Here is an 18,210-nt window from a genome sequence, read left to right as displayed (position 1 = left end):
CTTTTTTTCTTTCTTTCTTTCTTTTTTTTTTTTTTTTGAGACGGAATCTTGCTCTTGTTGCCCAGGCTAGAGTGCAATGGCACAATCTTGCCTCACTGCAACCTCCGCCTCCCAGGTTCAAGCGATTCCCCTGCCTCAGTTTCTCAAGTAGCTGAGATTACAGGCGAGCGTCACCATGCCCAGCTAATTTTTTTTTTTGTATTTTTAGTAGAGATGGAGTTTTAGCACGTTGGCCAGGCTGGTCTGGAACTCCTGACCTCAGGTGATCCACCCACCTTGGCCTCCCAAAATGCTGGGATTACAGGCATGAGCCACTGCTCCTGGCCCAAAGTGTTTCTTAAGTCATACTCCTGCCTCAGCCTCTCAAGTAGCTAAGAGATAATTTTGCCCTGCAGCAGGGGAACACTTAAGCAATATCCGCAGACAGATTTTTGTTTGTCACAACTATGGGAGTGGCACAGTACGAATGGTGCTAATGGCATGTAGAGGGTAGAAGCTAGGAATTCTGCTGAACATTCTACAATACACAAGAAAACCACCCAGAACAAAGAATTCTGTGACACCAAAAGTCAATAGTACTCAAGTTGAGAGCCCTGGTCTAGAGAGTGGAGCGTTATGCCTATAGGGACAGTAAAGGAAAATGTTGATAGAGAGGGATGAAAATTTAAAACGGTATTACCCAAAAGAAAAGTCTTAATCTTATGAGGATTATACCTAAATTGAAAAGAGAACCAAAAACAAAAAAAAAAGAAAATATTGTGTTCATTTCCTCTCTGCCTGCAATGTGGGATAAGAAAATTTTCTATGAGTCCGAAAATCTCTCATATTGTGAATCAATTTACCAAAAGATATCTTGGATTCTAAATATTTAGAAAAAAAATGGACACCAATTCTGGATAAGTGATATCCCTAGAATTTCTTACCATCATAAACACAAAACCTCTTTACCCAGACAGTTTCATAATTTATGCTATGAAAGGATCTTTACGGTTAAAAAAAAAATAAAGATCAGCTTACAATAAAAGCTTTTTTGATTTTTATTGTTTAAAAAGTTAAACAATGCACCAAAAGGGAGTGTTAGTTGACTCAATTAACAGAAATATTAAAGCTTGAAACACTGTGAAAATAAAACAATTAAAAAGAGAACACAAACTAATTAAGTTTAATACCATCAAAATATTTTAGAAGTAATTAAAATCCCATGAAAATACAGACACTATAAAAGGAATATCTGTGAAAAGAAGCTAATCAAATTTCCAGAAATAAAAAATAAAGTCATTGGAATAAAAAATCTAATCAACAATTTAAACAGCAAATTAGATACAAATGAAGAGAGAATCATAAACTGAATTAACATATGAGCAATTAACCAGAATACAGCACAGATGGAAAAAAAATAAAAACCATTAATGTTGGAAAACATGAGAGCTTGAGAAAAGTGGAGTGTAAAATAAAAAGATTCAAAATTCATGTAATAAGAATGTTTGAAATAAGACCAGATAATGGGGAAGCCACAATGGTAAATGGTGATGGAACTTCTACTTGGTGATGGTGGACTAAGCTAGTTGGTCAAACCCTCATGCTGGGCTCCTTTGCTCTATCTAGGGCAAAAATGGAATTACCATCCACTACATTTAAATTATCTTTTGGAGACAAACACCTGGGTTGCCTCCAACTCTCTGCTAACCCAGAGAGAACGATGGAAAGCACTTTTGTGAATGTTCCCTTATGGACCAATTTAAGAATATTTTTTGGGAGTGAGGGTAGGGATGGTATGTAGTTCTGGAAGCAGAAGTCAGAAATACTTCTAAAAGAAAGTACAAGAATACTTGTAAAATAAAGTACAAGAATACTTCTAAAAGTGTTTCTGTACTCGCATTGGGTTCTATAATTGATTTTACATTATAACATTAGACCGTCTTCTAGAGTGGCTATACCTATTTGCCATACATGTGCTAGTGCACAAGGGTTCTGGACTCCCCACATTCTTAACGACAATTGCTACCCACCAAATTTTCTATTTTAAGCCATCCTTCTTGGTATTTTGGGTGGTCTCTCAATCTAAGAGTTTATCTTTTATCAATTCTAGAAAAAAATTTACCATTATATTTTGAAATATATTATCTTCACATTTCCTGTTATTTTTTGTTTCTGGAAAACCTATTTGACTTAATTTGGTGACTTTTCTTCTGTCTTCCATGTTCTTTTTTTCTTATTTTTTTCTGTATAACAACCTCTCTAGTCTACTCTCTACATGACTTTTCCTCAAATCCATGCTCTAACTATTTCTTATCAACAGTGCCTATCTTTTGTTTAATCTGTCCATTGAGGGCTTTTTTCCTCATATCAAGTGATTACTGTTTTCACTTCTGTAATTTTATTTGGTTATTTCAAATATCCTCTGGTTCTTTTTTCTTTTGTTCTTCTATTTATGCTTTATCTTCTTTAGTTGTTGGTATTAATACATTTATAGTAGTTTGAAACAACAAATTGACAATGTTTTTTAGTTTTTGGGGTTCATGTTCCTATATTTGTTGTAACTTATGGCTCTCTTATAGACGTTTCTTTCTTTGTGTTATTTGTGATGTTTGACAGGCAGTTTGCCATTGTTGGGGCATATTTTCCACTGGTCTTCCAGTTCCATCAGTCATGTAGGGGTCCTTCTGGAGAATAGAGGATTATCTTTTGCCTCTGCTAAGATACTTTAGGTTTTTCATCATGGTGCAAACATGTTTATGTTAATTTCATGGCTTAGATTCCCACACCTGGTAGGTATTGTAAACTCAGACAGTGCCTTCAGGCTTGGCATAGGCTAAAGTTTGTTATTCCTCCTGGGTCACTATTCTCATAGGACTCCAGGTGGACAGCGACTCTCTTTGCTCCTTTCCAATCCCACATTATACTTTCTACTTTATAAAATGAATGAACTTAGATAGATGGTGCTTCCTTAGGACTGGTGAGTAAAATATTCTACTTCCCATTTCACAATGAGAATGATCTTTGATGGTACATAACTGTATGTGAGAAACTCAGTTCCTGTTTCCATGGTCTGATGCATGGAAGGGCAGTCAAAATCACATTCCAGATCTCTAAATCCATTATCCAGTTAAATATTCCTTGAGTCAGAACAGTAACGATTCTGACTTTGAGTACTCTCTGTGAAAGAATAACAAAACACTCAAAGATTTCTTTAGCCATGAAATAGATAAATAAAATTGAATTGAGAGTTGTTATGTTGCATTAAAATTGAACTGAATGTGAATATGAACCTGGAACCCAATTAGGTAGTGACGTATAATAACACAAGTGCTATAAATATGAAATCAATTTTTAAAAGTATCAAAAGAAGTATTTGTGAAAAAAAGATCTTGGTCTAAGCTATGTTCTTTGCAAATATTATTTTAAATAATTCTTAAAACCTCTCTTATTTAGCAAGATTTTTTATCTCTACTTCATAAGTGAGTAAATTAAGATAAAGAATATTTTCAAAAGTCAGATGACTGATAAAATTTTAGACTATGAAGCCACTGGGATTAATCATTACACCTATAGGTCACAAACTTCAGTGTGCATATAATTATCTGGAAGTATGTTTAAAATGCATATTTTCAGGGATCCAGAGCAGAGATTCTGATTCTGAGTTTTCATGAAAGAGCCTAAAATATGCATTATTCAAAAATGTCTAATAAGCTTGACAAGTGTATAAAATTTAGAAACAGTACAGTACACTAAGATTAAATATGACTCTGATAGCAAAATCAAATAAAGGTAAAGACATAAGACAAACTATACATTAATCTCACAAAACAAAACAGTTGCCGAAACAGTAGCTTTCCCTTATCTGCTGGAGATATGTTCCAAGACCCATAGTATGTGCCTGAAATTGAGGATAGTAGCTAACTCTATATACACTATACTTTCTTCTGTATATACATACTTATTATAATGTTTAATTTATAAACTAGGCACAGTAAGAGATGAAAAACTAACAGTAAAATAGGACAATTATAACAATATATTGTAGTAAAAGTTTTGTGAATGTGGTATCTCTCTTTTTTCTCTCTTAAAATATTTTATTGTACTACTGTACTCAGTCTTCTTCCTGTGATGATGTGAGATGATTAAATGCCTATGTGATGAAATATGAGGTAAATGACATGGACATTGTGACATAACACTGCACTACTATTGGCCTTCTGACGATACCTCAGAATGAGGATCATCGGCTTCTGGTGACCCTGGATGACAGAGCCATAATTATGTTTATGGATGGTTAGATGTCAAGAGCAGGCAATGATGATGACTAATGAGTGGGTGGCGTATACAGCACGGATGCACTGGACAAAGCAATAATTCACATCCCAGGTGAGACGAAGCAGTGTGACGTGAGATTTCATCACACTATGCAGAATGGTTTGCAGTTTCAAACTGATGAATTGTTTATTCCTGGAATTTCTCATTTAGTATTGTTAGACTGCAGTTTACTGCAGGTAACTGAAACCAAGGAAGGCAAAACTATGGATAAAGGGGAACTACTGCACATAAGATATCTATTAAGGTCAAGTACAGTTAATTCTAGAAATACATTATTTACAAGGAGTCAGTCTCTCTATTTCTAGCCTCTGTCCCAATAACAGTCATTTTGGAGTGGTGGAGTAGCACAATACTGAAAATCTTTTTGTTGATCTGATGTCATTTTTGCCATGGAACTAAACAGAAGAGACTAGCCCAAGACTTTCTCAAAAATAGATCATTTACCAAAAGATTTTTAACTATAAAATTAGAATAATTTTCACACAACCACAGCCTATTTTTCTCCATAAGCATGGAAAAATGAGATAAATTTTTATCCTCTGTTGTCCAGAGGCCTTGTCTTATTCTATGTTGGCTTTATGCCTTGAAAAGCAAAACACACAGTTCTGTATATGATCTACTTTGTCACTTTGTCATCCCACTTCTCTGTTTTTCCATTTATTTTAATGAACTGTTTTTACTTTCATAACATTGAACACAATTTATTAATAATGGGCATTTATTTGTTGATGACCACCTTTTTTTTTTTTTTTTTTTTTTTTTTTGAGATGTAGTCTTGCTCTGTCACCCAGGCTAGAGTACAGTAGTGTGATCTCGGCTCACTGCAACCTCTACCTCCCGGGTTCAAGTGATTCTCCTGCCTCAGCCTCCCTAGTAGCTGAGATTACAGGAGCCCACCACTGCGCTAGGCTAATTTTTGTATTGTATTTTTAGTAGAGACGGAGTTTCACCATGTTGGACAGGCTGGTCTCAAACTCCTGACCTCATGCTCCACCTTCCTTGATCTCCCAAAGGGCTGTGATTACAGGTATGAGCCACCATGCCTGACCAGACGACCACCTCTTCTTCTAACTTTAGTAGTTTTGTTTTCCTTGACATTTCTAAGACCTAACGGAGTGAATGGTGCATAAGAAGAGGGCACTAGATATTTTCAAAGAATGAGTCAGAGGATGAGTTCTGGCCACACAAAAACAACAGGTAATTTTTCTGGTTTTTCAAAGGTACAATATTATAGAAATCAAGGTAGAGGGTCAGTGAAGAGCAATGCATCTGAAAATTTCAATCTGAGTTCATTTCTAATCCCTTTATTTTAATATGAGAATGCAATAATACAACATCAATAAAATGAAAGTTTAAATGGGTTTGAAAAATTATAACTTGTTGGTGAAACACTTGAGGAATTTCCATTAAAATTAAGAGTAAGAAAAGATACCCACTGTTACCTGTATTACGTATTTTTCTTGAAGTTATGCCCCATAAAATATGATAGGGAAAATAAAAAGTTTAAAGGGAGACAAAATCTTTCAGTATTTCTAGTTGCTTTAATCATCTATGTAGAAAACCATTAGGCTAAATTTAAAATGTACTTCAAGTCATAAGTACTGGGTGTTGTGGTAGTTTGAATAGTGATCCCAAAGATGCCCAGGTACTAATCCCTAGAACCTATTATTGTTACCTTATATGACAAAAGAGATTTTGCATATAAGATTAAATTAGAATTATTAAAATGAGGAGATTATCCTGGATTATCTACATGGGCACTAAATGTGATCCTAAATGTTCTTATAAGAGAGAGACAGAAGGAGAATTTACTATAGAAGATGATGTGATGACGGGAGCAGGAAGACAGAGACAGAGATTTTAAAATGCTATCTCGCTGACTTTGAAGACAGAGGAAGTGGCCATATGAGACCAGCAATGCAAAAAATGCAGCTCAAGAACCCAGAAAAGGCTATGAAAGGGATCTTGCCCTGGAGCCTTCAGAGGGGCCATAGCACTTCACACCAGTTGTGATGGTTAATATTGAGCGTCAACTTGATTGGATCAAAGGATGCAAGGTATTGTTCCTGGGTGTGTCTGTGGGGATGTCGCCAAAAGAGATTAACATTTGAGTCAGTGAACTGGGAGACACAGACCCACCCTCAACCTGGGTTGGCACCATCTAGCTAGTTGCCAGCGTGACTAGAATAAAAGCAGGCAGGAGAATGTGGAAAGACTAGAGAGGCTTAGCCATCTGGACTACATCTTTCTCCTGTGCTGGATGCTTCCTGCCCTTGAATATTGAACTCCAAGTTCTTCAGCTTCAGGACTTTTGGACCTTCGTCTACAGACTGCAGGCTGCACTGTCGGCTTCCCTACGTTTGAGGTTTTGGGACTCGGACTGCTTCCTTGCTCCTCAGCTTGCAGATGGCCTATTGTGGGACTTCACTGTGTGTTTGTGTGAGTCAATGCTCCTTAATAAACTCCTTTTCATATATACATCTATCCTGTTAGTCCTGTCCCTCTAGAGAACCTTGATTAATACACCAGTGAAAAACCATTTTGGACTGTGACCTCCATGACCATAAGAATAAATTTGGTTTAAGTTATTATGTTTCTGGTAATTTGTTACAACAGCAATAGAAAATTAATATGGGGGAGAAGAGGCCCCTTTCGTAAAATCTGCAGAGAATATCCCATATTTTGGAATAAACTTTATCAGGTATATGCTGTAAAAAGTTTTTAAAACCTTATGGAGGAATATAAAATGAGATGTACTCAGAAGTATAATAGTGTTATGCTTTTCAGTTCATTTAAAGCATTTATTTTATTTCAATCAATGCTTTATATAACTTTTTTGTTTCGGAATTTCAAAACATATCCCATATTTCATATAATGGGTAAATCTGGGAGAATAGGTTAAGAAAATAATTAAAAGAGAAGAATAAATGGGAGACAAAAGGGAGAACTTAAAATATGACTTACAATGCCAAATATGAAAATGTCTTGGAAGATAAAATAATCTTAAAAAAAAAAAACCCTGAATTCTTACAGTGCTGTGTTGAAGGAAAAATATCTTTTTCAATGGAACCAGATTTTGATAGGCTAGCAATGACCTCATGTATGTAAATAAACATTTAAAACCAGATTTTGATGGGCAAGCAACGACCTCATGTATATATAAACTAAAATGTTTATTAGCATCTGATAAGTGTGACATTTCAAATAAAGGAGAAATTATGAATTATTCAATAAATCATGCTGGGACAATTAGTTATTTCTGTGGAGAAATAATATACTCTCTGCCAAAATAAATTCCAGAAATATTAAAAAATGAAATCTAAAAATGAAACAAGTAAAAAGAAAATCTTTCTATAAATAAATTCAAAGGCAGAAATCATATTAAAAATATTGATATATTTGCCTACCAACAGTTAAAAATATTTATGTCTCACTAACCAGGCCAAAATAAACAAAAAAGGAATAAAGTAAGCTTTAAATGCTATTTGAAAATGTGATAAAAATAGTTATTAATTTTATATAGGAAGAATTTTCATATATGAATAATCAACAGATTGAATACTCCATTAAAAATGGATAAAAAACCAGCAGATCATTCAGTAAAAACTACAGATGGCCATTAAACTTTAGAGAAAAATATCAATCTCACTTATAATAAAAACACAAATGTAAACAATGAGACTCTATTTTGCCTTCCTAATTGACAAAGATAAGGGAGGGTGGGGAGTAATACCCACTATAGTAATTACTATTTTTAATATAATGACCATATATTAGCATTATGATAAGAACACAGTGCATAAAACCAATATTGAAAACAAAATTGACATCTTTGCTCTCCTTTCTTGGCTGGGTTATTCATTCATTTATTTGGGTAATATATGTTGGACAATATCTTCCTTCCAAGCAATGTGCAGTGCTGACTCACTGTCAAACCATTTTGAGTGGTTGCATGTGTGTGGCTGGAGGATTGAGGGAGAAGAGTGAAAGACAGACCAAGTCTTATTTACAGCCCAGTGCGATAAGCATTGGGAGTTGTATAGAGAACACGATCCGTGGTTGCAGAGAAGCCCTGTCACAGTGGGGCCAAAAAACAGTGGGAGGAGGAGCTTGAGCTAAGGGTGAGAACTTCAACAGGCAAAAAGGAGATGACCAGTTAAGAGTGTGGGGAGGAGAAGGGCTTTCTAAGGGCGGGGGCGGGGGAGCAGGAAAACAGGGAGGTAGGGGGAACCCGCCTAATGAGGGAACTAAAATAGTTTCCCTTGGCTGAAGTACAGATGACCAGGCAGTATGTCTGAGTGCTGATCACGGTGAATTTGGCTGGGGTTTTTATGGTATTCTTGTTTGCCAAATTTAGGGGATGGGACTTTGTTCTGCAACCCTTGACGTTTCTCTGAAAGTTTTCTGCAGAGTGGTGGTAAGATCTTGAAATATAAGGACATGAGCGAGACTGAATGAATGCTGGGTCGATTTCATCTACAAGGAAGAGATAAAAACATTCAAAAAACAGACTTTTTTTTTCAGATAGGTATCTTTCAGTTTAACAATGAATTATTTACTAAACAGGAATCGCTGAGTTCTCACTGACTCCATTGGCCCGTGAGTAGGAATCCCGAGGGGTTGCAACACAGTCCCTGCCTGGGTGAACTTAGGTCTAGAGAGGGAGGAAAGTGAGCAAACAGGCAGGTTGCAGTAGAGGTTGGTATGCAATATAACAGATGTCCCTGGATAAGGAGGAGGCATCAGGCAAGGCTTCCTGCAGGTGGTGACTCAGTTAATACACATTCTTTGATCTAACGATTCCACCTGTAAAATAACCAATTTGAAGGTAGAGAACACACAAGGAAAAGAACCACACTAATCCATTATATGATCTCATTACAGCCGTAGATCCTAAATTTCTTTGAAATTGAGATGGTGGTGACCTTTTCTCCAGCTTCAGGTGCCTTAATGTCTTAGGGCTTCAGCAACCCGAGCCCAGGTCAGACTGCCTTAACATTTTAAATTTTATAGAGCAATTCAGTTGTTTTGTACTGTTTCTTCCAATATCTCATTAGAAATAATTCTAGCTTTGATTACTATCCAAGGTACATTTTAAATAATGACTGTAATTCCCCTCTCCTATTCCTACATAAACAGACTGAAAAAAGAAAAGAGGGAAGGAATTGTGGATGGAAAGAGAAAGAGGAAGGGAAGAGAAAAGAGAGAGCAAGAGGTAAGAAAATGGAAGAAGGAGGGCCAGAGGGCCACAGCTCTCCTGGAAACAGTTATTTGAGATTTCTACTTCCTGTTTTCTCTCCAGGTGTTTGTGGAATTACCATGATTTGACCGCTGAATGGGGCCTCAGCCCTGGAGCTTGCCAGAGCCAGGAAATTAAAATAAGAGGAATGACCAATGACCCATATAACTCTCTGGCGTGATGCAATTCTTCCTGACCATTGTGCTAACTCCTTTTAAACATCATTTTAATTCCTCTTAGTAGGAGCAAAATGTTTTGATCTTTAAAAAGAGAAAAGGCTCCCTACCCCTCCCGCTACTCTCATGCTGTTTGCAAAATATGCGCTGTTTATGAGAGGCAGAGATGCAGGGTTACAGGAGAAATAAGGGTGAGGAGATGAGGAGACAGAAAGGAGGGTAGATTTGCTTCTCTATTTGACCTCACAGTGGCTTTGCCTCTGCACATGGTGATGCTGAAGCCCTGCACAGTCCCATCTAAGGCCATGCCACCTCCCACTGTGGGTGCAGCTGGCCCCATGACATTTCAACAGGAGCATTCCAATCAGGCTCACGCAGAGAGAGATGCTGACATTTCACAGGTTCATCAGAAAGGCAAACTCTGTAACCCATAGTTAGTTGTTCTTTCCAGGAGCAATATTCTGTTTTGTTTGTTTGTGTTTTTTTTTTTTCTTTCTGAATAGCTCAAATCTATGCATGCACGCACAGGAGGAAAACCCATATTTCTCATTAGAAAGGTGGAGAATTAACCTTTGTCTTTCTTGACTGCCTCTCATCCATGAAGTTCACTCTAATCTGCTAGCTGGAAAAGATGTCTAACTCCACTGAACCTGAGCAGTTCTCTAATCCATATGCCATTTATCACTTTTCCTTTCCAATTTCGTTTTACAGGTATAATCCCAGGTGTATTGATATCAGAAAATAGTAAGTACATTTAGCTGGGATGTTGAAGGCAATCTGAGGAAGGGACTATTACAGAGGGATGGACAGGGTTAAGGAAACCACCAAGTGCTACCATGTTACCCTGGAACTAATTAGAGCAAGAAGCCATTATCACCCTCTACCTGAAGGGCAAGGACAAGAAATAGAATTACCAGATTCAGGTGAGAGCTGAAAGCCGAAGTTGTGGAAAGGAGGCTGCACCCAATTCTAGTAGACACAGTGTCATAACAATTACCAGATTCATTGTGCTTAGACAAGGAGGAATGAGTGTGTGTGTGTGTGTGTGTGTGTGTGTGTGTGTATGTACTGCAGGGGAGGGCCATCACCCTGAAATCTTTCTCCTCATTAGCTCTGATCTCCTGCCAGTGACTTCTATTGCCTTATTAACACCAATTAGAAGCCACAGGGATGGGAGCCCAGAGATGTCAAGATTGCCCTCAAGGTCAGTCCCGGGTAGACACAAAGTAGATCGAAGATAGGTGGAGAATGGGTCAGGCTTGAGGGCAGGCAGACAGAATTACCAATCATCAGTATATTTTCTTAATGCATAGAGCTGGTTAAGAAATTCATAAGCAATTTTTCTTTTCTGTGAACTAGTAAAGCACACTGTGCAGTCCACGGGGAAGGGACCAGGGATAATGAGAAAGTGGGATACAACCTTTTTTTGTAGCTATTGAGCATGATGATTGTATTATTATAATTATATAATTATGATCATTATCCCCACTATTAAACAGTGAGTTAATTAAGGAAGAGATCCTTTCTTGGTTTATTTCTTCATCTACTCTCCATATCTCTATCTCCTACCAGTGCCTTGGCCAGGGTAGATGCTTTTAAAATTTTTCAAATAAAAACATTTACAGAGAAAAAGCATCCTAATTTTGCGTCAACAAAATAATCTACTAACTAGTACATCCTCTTGGAAATATTTATCTAGTTCAATGTCATATGCTGACAACATTTTGCAGGAACATTTTGATAGTATGGACATGTTTGTTAAAGAGGACTCTGAAGGACACTTGAATCCTTGTAAGTGTGAAGGTATTTTCCAGCACAGTAAACGTAATAAATGCGAAAAAAAAGATGATTGTTAAAACTATTGAAATAGACAACAAGATATACAGGTTTGAATATTCTATTATGGAGAACAAATTCCATATTTGTATGAGAGAAACAATCTTACTAATATGACATTATAAGCAGTTTCAAAATGCTTTCACAGAGAATAACATATTTGGAAAAGAAAGTTCATCTACATATCTGTCAACAAACTAACCTGACAGGTCTAAAAGAGGTTTGAGAATGCTCTTGTGTTGATTGTTGTGTAGGAAAAAGGAAGTCATTAAACTCATATATGGTTTCATCATGTAGATAGGTTTGCTGTATTCAGCATCATAGTTAAGATACAGAACAGTTCCATCAATACAAGGATCCCATCTGTTGCCCTTTTGTAATCATGTCTACCTTCCTTCTCCCACCTTCTCCACTCCCTTCCCTAATACCTGACAAGCTATATCTTTTCTCTATTTCTAAAATGTTACTATTTTAACATTTTTATATAAATAGACTCATACAATCTATAACTTTTGGAATTTACTTTCTTTCCATTGCCTAATTTTTTGGGGATTCACTGAAGTTATGTGAGCTCTGCAGTGTGTTTTCCTTTATTGCTGATTAGTAGTCCATGCTGTGGATGTGCTGGAATTTGCTTAACCATTCACCCATTGAAGTATAGTTAGGTGGTTTCCAGTTTTGGCTATTACAAATAAAGCTGTTATGAATATTCATGTATAAGTTTTTATGTAAACATAAGTTTTCATCTCCCTAGGATAAATGACCAAGAGGTCAATTGCTGGCTCACATAGTAATTGCTTGTTTACTTTTTAAAGAAATGACCCAACTTTTTTAGAGTGTCTTAAAGGTTTTGCATTTCCACGAGCAATGCATAAACATATGCCTTCATGTCTTCAGGAGTACAATTGCTGAGTTGTAGGTAGTTGCATGTTTAGCATTGTAGGAGACAGTGAACTATTTTCCATTCTAATCAGCAATGTGTAAGTGATCCAGTTTGTCTGAAGCTTTGCCAACATTTCCCAGGATCACCATTTTTCATTTTATCCATTTTGATTTGTGTGCAGTGATATTTCATCATAGTTGTAATGTGCATTAATCTGATGGTTAATTATTTTAAATATCTTTCCTTTTAATTATTGCCATCTCTATATACTCTTTGTTGAAATGTCTGAGTGTATTTTGCTTACACTCTAATTGGATTGTTTGTTTTCTATTGTTGAATGTCATCTAGGTTTTCTGCTGTTATCTTCTAGGAGTTTTATCAGTTTTAATTTTAAATAGGTCTGTAATCCATTTTGGGTTACTTTTTGTGAAGGGTTGGAAGGATGTGGACATCCAGTTTCATCCTTTTGCATGTAGATATCCAGTTTTCTAGTGCCATTTGTTGAAAAGACCCTTTTCTCCCTTGTATTGCCTTTGCTCATCAAAGACCAGTTGAGTACATTTATTTGGGCCTATCTCTGTGCTTTTTATTCTGTTCCATTTATCTATTTGTCTATTCATTTGCCAGTGCCACACTATCTTGATTACTTGAGCTTTGTAATAAATCTTAAAGTCAGTAGTGTCAGTCTTCCAACTTTGTTCTTCTCCTTTAATATAGTTTAATACTGTCTTGGCTATTCTGAATGTTTTGCCTCTTCATATAAATTTTAGAATTTTATTTACTTATTTATTTATTTTTTGAGACACAGTCTTGCTCTGTCTCCCAGGCTGAAGTGCAATGACACAATCTCGGCTCACTGAAACCTCTGCCTCCCAGATTCAAGCAATTCTCTTGCCTCAGCCTCACGAGTAGCTGGGATTACAGGCACATGCCACTATGTCCAGCTAATTTTTGTATTTTTAGTAGAGATGGGGTTTCACCATGTTGGTCAGGCTGACCAGGAGTTGGTCTTGAATTCCCGACCTCATGATCTGCCTTCCTTGGCCTACCAAAGTGCTGGGATTACAGGCATGAGCCATTGTGCCCAGGCAAATTTTAGAATATTTATCCAAATCCACAAAATAACTTGTTGGGATTTCACTGAATCTGTTGATCAAGTTGGGAAGAACTAACATCTTGACAATATTGAGTCTTCTTATTAACATAGTATGTCTCTCCATTTGTTTAGTTGTTTGAGTTTATTTATTGAAGTTGTAGGTTTACTCATATAGATCTTGTACATCTTATATTTATAACTAAGTTTTTATTTTTGAAGATGCTAATTTAAATGATATTTAATTTATTAAAATTTATTGATGATGATGATGATGATGATGATGATTTGAGATGGAGTCTTACTCTGTTGCCTAGGCTGGAGTGCATTGGTGTGATGTTGGCTCACTGTGACCACCACCTCCCAGGTTCAAGTGATTCTCCTGCCTCAGCTTCTCAGGTAGCTGGGACTACAAGTGCATGCCACCATGCCTGGGTAATTTTTATTTTTAGTAATAATATCACTGACTTTTGTATATTAACCTTGTATCTTTTAGGTTTTCATAGGTGATTATGTTACCTACTAACAAAGACAGTTTTATTTTTTCCTTCTCAATCAGTATGCTTGTTATTTTATTTTTCTTGTTCTATTACATTAGCCAAAACTTCTAGTAGAATGTTGAAAATGAGTGGTAAGAGGAAGCATCCTTGCCTTGCTCCCATTCTTAGTGAGAAAGCTTCAAGTTTCTTGCCATTAAGTACAATGTTGGCTGTAGGATTTTTGTAGATATTCTTTATCAAGTTAAGGAAGGTCTCCTGTACTCCTATTTGACTCACCCCTCCCCCCAACACTTTTTAAAGAAGTCATGGAAGGGTATTGAATTTTGTCAGATGCTTTTCCTGCATCTACTGTTATGATTATCTAATTTTTTAGTTAATTAATATGATGATTACATTAATTGACTTTAAAATGTTGAACCAGCCTTGCAAAACTGGGATAAACCCCTTTAATTTGTGGTGTATAATTATTTTTATATATTACTGAATTCTATTTGTTAATACTTTCGTGACAATTTTTGTATCTATGTTTATGAGCGATATTGATCTGTAGTTTTCTTGTAATGTCTTTGTCTAGTTTCAGTAGTAGGCTAATGCTGAACTCCTATAATGAGAGAGGAATTATTCCCTCTGCTTCTATCCTATGAAAGAGATTGTAGGAAATTGATATTTATTTTTCATAAATGTTTGGTAGACTTCACCAGTGAGCCACTTCCAGTGTGGTTCTTTCTGTTGTAAAGATTATTAATTATTTATTCAATTCCTTTAAGAGACATAGGCTTACTTAGATTGTCTGTTGAGTATTGTGTGAGTTTTTAAAAATTGTCTTTGAAGGCATTGGTCCTTTTAATCTAGATTATAAAATTTGTGAGCATAAAATTGTTCATAGTGTTTTATTAGCTTTTTATGTCCATAGGATCTGTAGTAATGTCCCTTCTTGCATGTCTGATATTGGTAACTTGTATTCTGTTCTCTCTCTCTCTCTCTCTCTCTCTTGAGTTAGCCTGGATAGAGGTTTATGAATTTTATTTATCATTTCAGTGAATAGGCTTTTGATTTTGTTAATTTTCTCTATTGATTTCCTATTTTCAATTTCATTGATTTCTGTTCTCATTCTTATTATTCCTTTTCTTCTGCTTACTTTGCATTTAAATTGTTCTTATTATTTTAGTTTCCTAAGGTAGAATCCTGGATTGTTGATTTTGGATCTTTCTTCTTTTCTAATATATGCATTTAATACTATAAATTTTCCTCTAAGCATGGTTCTTGCTGCATTCTACAAATTTCGATAAGCTGTATACCCATTTTCACTTAGTTCAAAATATTTTTAAATATTTGAGATTTATTTTTTGACCCACATGTTATTTAGAAGTATATTGTCTAATCGCCACCTGTTTTGAGATATTTCAATTATCTTTCTGTGATTGATTTTTAGTCTAACTACCCTGTAATCTGAGAACAGACATTGTATTATTTCTATCTTTTTTACATTTGTCAAGATGTGTTTTATGGCCCTGAATGTGGTCTTATTTTGGTAAATGTTCCATATAAATTTGAGAAAAATATGTTTCCTGCTGTTATTTGATAAAGTATTCTATAGAATTTGATTACATCTAGTTGGTTGATGATGCTGTTGAGTTCAACTATGCTGTTTCTGATCTTCTGCTTGCTGGATGTGTCTATTACTGATGTAAGGGTCTTAAAGTCTCTGATAGTTGATTAATCTATTCCTTCTTACAGTTTTATGATTTTTTTCCTTATGAAGTTTAATGCTCTGTTGTTAGGTGCATACATATTAATAATTATTATGTCTTCCTGGAATACTGACCCCTTTATCATTATGTAATGCCTTTCTTTATCCTTGATAACTTTTCATGCTTTGAAGTCTCCTCTGTGTGAAATATAGATATTCCTGCTTTCTTTTAATTAATGTTAGCATTGTATATATTTTTTTCATTTACTTTTAATCTATATGTAATTGTATACAAATGGGTTTCTTGTAGATAACATAAGTGGGTCTTATTTGTTAATTCATTCCGACAAACTCTGTCTGTTAAATACTGCATTTTTAGACCACTGACATTCAAAGTGATTATTGATATAGCTGAATTAATGTCTGCCATCCTTGCTACTGTTTTCTATTTGTTGTCCTTGTTCTTTGCTCCCTTTTTTGTCTTCTGATCCTTTTTGGCCTTTTGTAGTTTTAATTAGCATTCTATGTGTTTCCATTTTCTCTCCTTTGTTAGCACATCAGTTATATTCCTTTTTTCCTTTTCTAGTGATTGCCCTAGAGTTTACAATATACATCTACAATGAATCCAAATTCATTTTCAAATAACACTATGCGATTTCACAGGTAGTGCAAGAATATAGTAATAATAATTTTAAAATCCTAATTCTTCCTTCCAATCTTTTATATCATTGCTTTAATTAATCTCACTTATATGAAACATGAAAAGCATATATATACACACACACATACATACACATGTATATATTAACATGCATATAACATGTGTGTTATATGTATATGTGCTATGTACATAAGCATACATAATCAAATACATTGTTGCTATTAGTTTGAAACAAATGTTATCTCTTTGGTAAATTAAGAAAAAGAAAAAGTTTCATTTTGTCATCACTTACTCCATTCTTGATGTTCTTCTTTCCTTTCTGTATATCTCAGTTTCTGGCCTATATTATTTTCCTTTCCTCTAAAGAACTTATTTTAACATTTCTTACAAAGCAGATCTACTGGCAATAATTTCCTCAATTTTTGTTTTTCTGAGAAAGTCTTTATTGCTCTTTCACTTGTGAAGGATAATTTTGCAGGGTATGGAATTCTATATTTCAAATATTTCTCGTTTCTTTCTCTTTTTCTTCTCCTTCTGGTATTCCTGTTATATATAAGTCTCACCTTTTGTAGTTGCTGCTCAGTCCTTGGATATTCTGTCCTGTTTCTGTCTGTCTTTGTTCTCTTTGCTTGTGAGTTTTTGAGTTTTGTATTGAAATATCCTCAAGATCAGCAATTCCTTCCTCAGCTGTGTTCAGTCTGTTAATGAGCCCATCAAAGGCATTCTCTATTTCTGTCACAGTGTTTTTGATCTCTAGCATTTCTTTTTGGTTCTTTCTCAGGATGTCCATCTCTCTGTTTGCATTGCTAATCTGTTCTTGCATGCTGTCTGCTTTATCCATTAGTGACTTTAGTATATTAATCATAGTTGTTTTACATATCCAGTCTAATAATTCCAATATCCCTGTAGTGTCTGGATCTGATGCTTTCTGTGTCTCTTTAAATTATATTTTTTTGTCTTTTGATATGCCTTGTAATTTTTTTCCTGATAGCTGGATGTAACATATCAGGTAAAAGGAATTGCCCTAAATAGGCCTTTAGTAATGTGGTGGTAGGGTGTGGGGAGAGGGGAAACATTCTCTAGTTTGAGGATTAGGTCCTAGTGTTTTAGTAAGCCTGTGTGGACTGTGAAGTTTACGAGTGTTTCTCAGCTTTTTTTTTTTTTTTTTTCTACTTCCTTAGGTGGGACAGAATTACTAGAGTGGGCTGGAGTTGAGCAGTTCCTTTCTCACACACGGAAGTCTAAAGGTTACTGGAATTTGATATTTCTATCCCCTGGTCCATTAGGCTTTGATAATACCCTGGTAGGATAGGCTCTAGTTAACTGGTTCTTCCCAACAGCACAGGGTATGTTAAGGAAAAATACTTTGGCGTATTTAGAAATGGTTCCTTTTCTCCTTCTGCTGCTGGAAGCCCAAGAGGACTGTTCCCTGATGTTTACTGTGAGAACACTGTAAAGCTCCTGGTGGTGTATTTCACAATATTGTCAGGGGCTGTCTATGCCTGGATCCCTCTAGGGTTTTTAACTTTAAGGTTTGTCTGCACTGAGATTCATCAATTACAGTTCAGCTTTCCCTTCCTGTGGTGGTTTCCACTTGTGGGCCTCTGCTCTGGTAAGCTGTGACTCCCTGTATTTACCTGTTTGTCTCTTCAGTCTTGAGAGTGGCTATTTGCCCTGTGTCCTCATTCCTTTTACAGATCCAAGAAGAGTTTGATTTTTTAGTCAGTTTGGCTTTTTACTTGTTATTAAACTATAATGGCAACTCTCAAGCTCTTTATGTGTAGAACCAGAGCTGAAAGAGGCTTTAATATATATTTT

General features: G+C 35.7%; 2 long non-coding RNA genes across 2 annotated transcripts in view; both read left to right on the top strand.

Annotated features, from left to right (window-relative positions):
* Nucleotides 1-278: 278 nt before the first annotated feature.
* LOC110744115 lies at nucleotides 279-9,491 on the top strand. Its single transcript, XR_002524296.2, has 3 exons — nucleotides 279-4,365; nucleotides 9,199-9,295; nucleotides 9,454-9,491. It is a non-coding gene; the product is annotated as an uncharacterized LOC110744115 (long non-coding RNA).
* Nucleotides 9,489-18,210, top strand: part of LOC103887487 — a 25,455-nt gene continuing 16,733 nt past the window's right edge. The window contains exon 1 of the long non-coding RNA XR_651601.3: nucleotides 9,489-9,529. This is a non-coding gene — a long non-coding RNA (uncharacterized LOC103887487). The remainder of the gene's footprint in view (nucleotides 9,530-18,210) is intronic.

Source organism: Papio anubis, chromosome 11 (genome assembly GCF_008728515.1).
Source record: "Papio anubis isolate 15944 chromosome 11, Panubis1.0, whole genome shotgun sequence".
NCBI classification, from domain to species: domain Eukaryota; kingdom Metazoa; phylum Chordata; class Mammalia; order Primates; family Cercopithecidae; genus Papio; species Papio anubis.
Note: the sequence above shows the minus strand (reverse complement) of the source record. Positions and strands in the feature narration are given on the sequence as shown.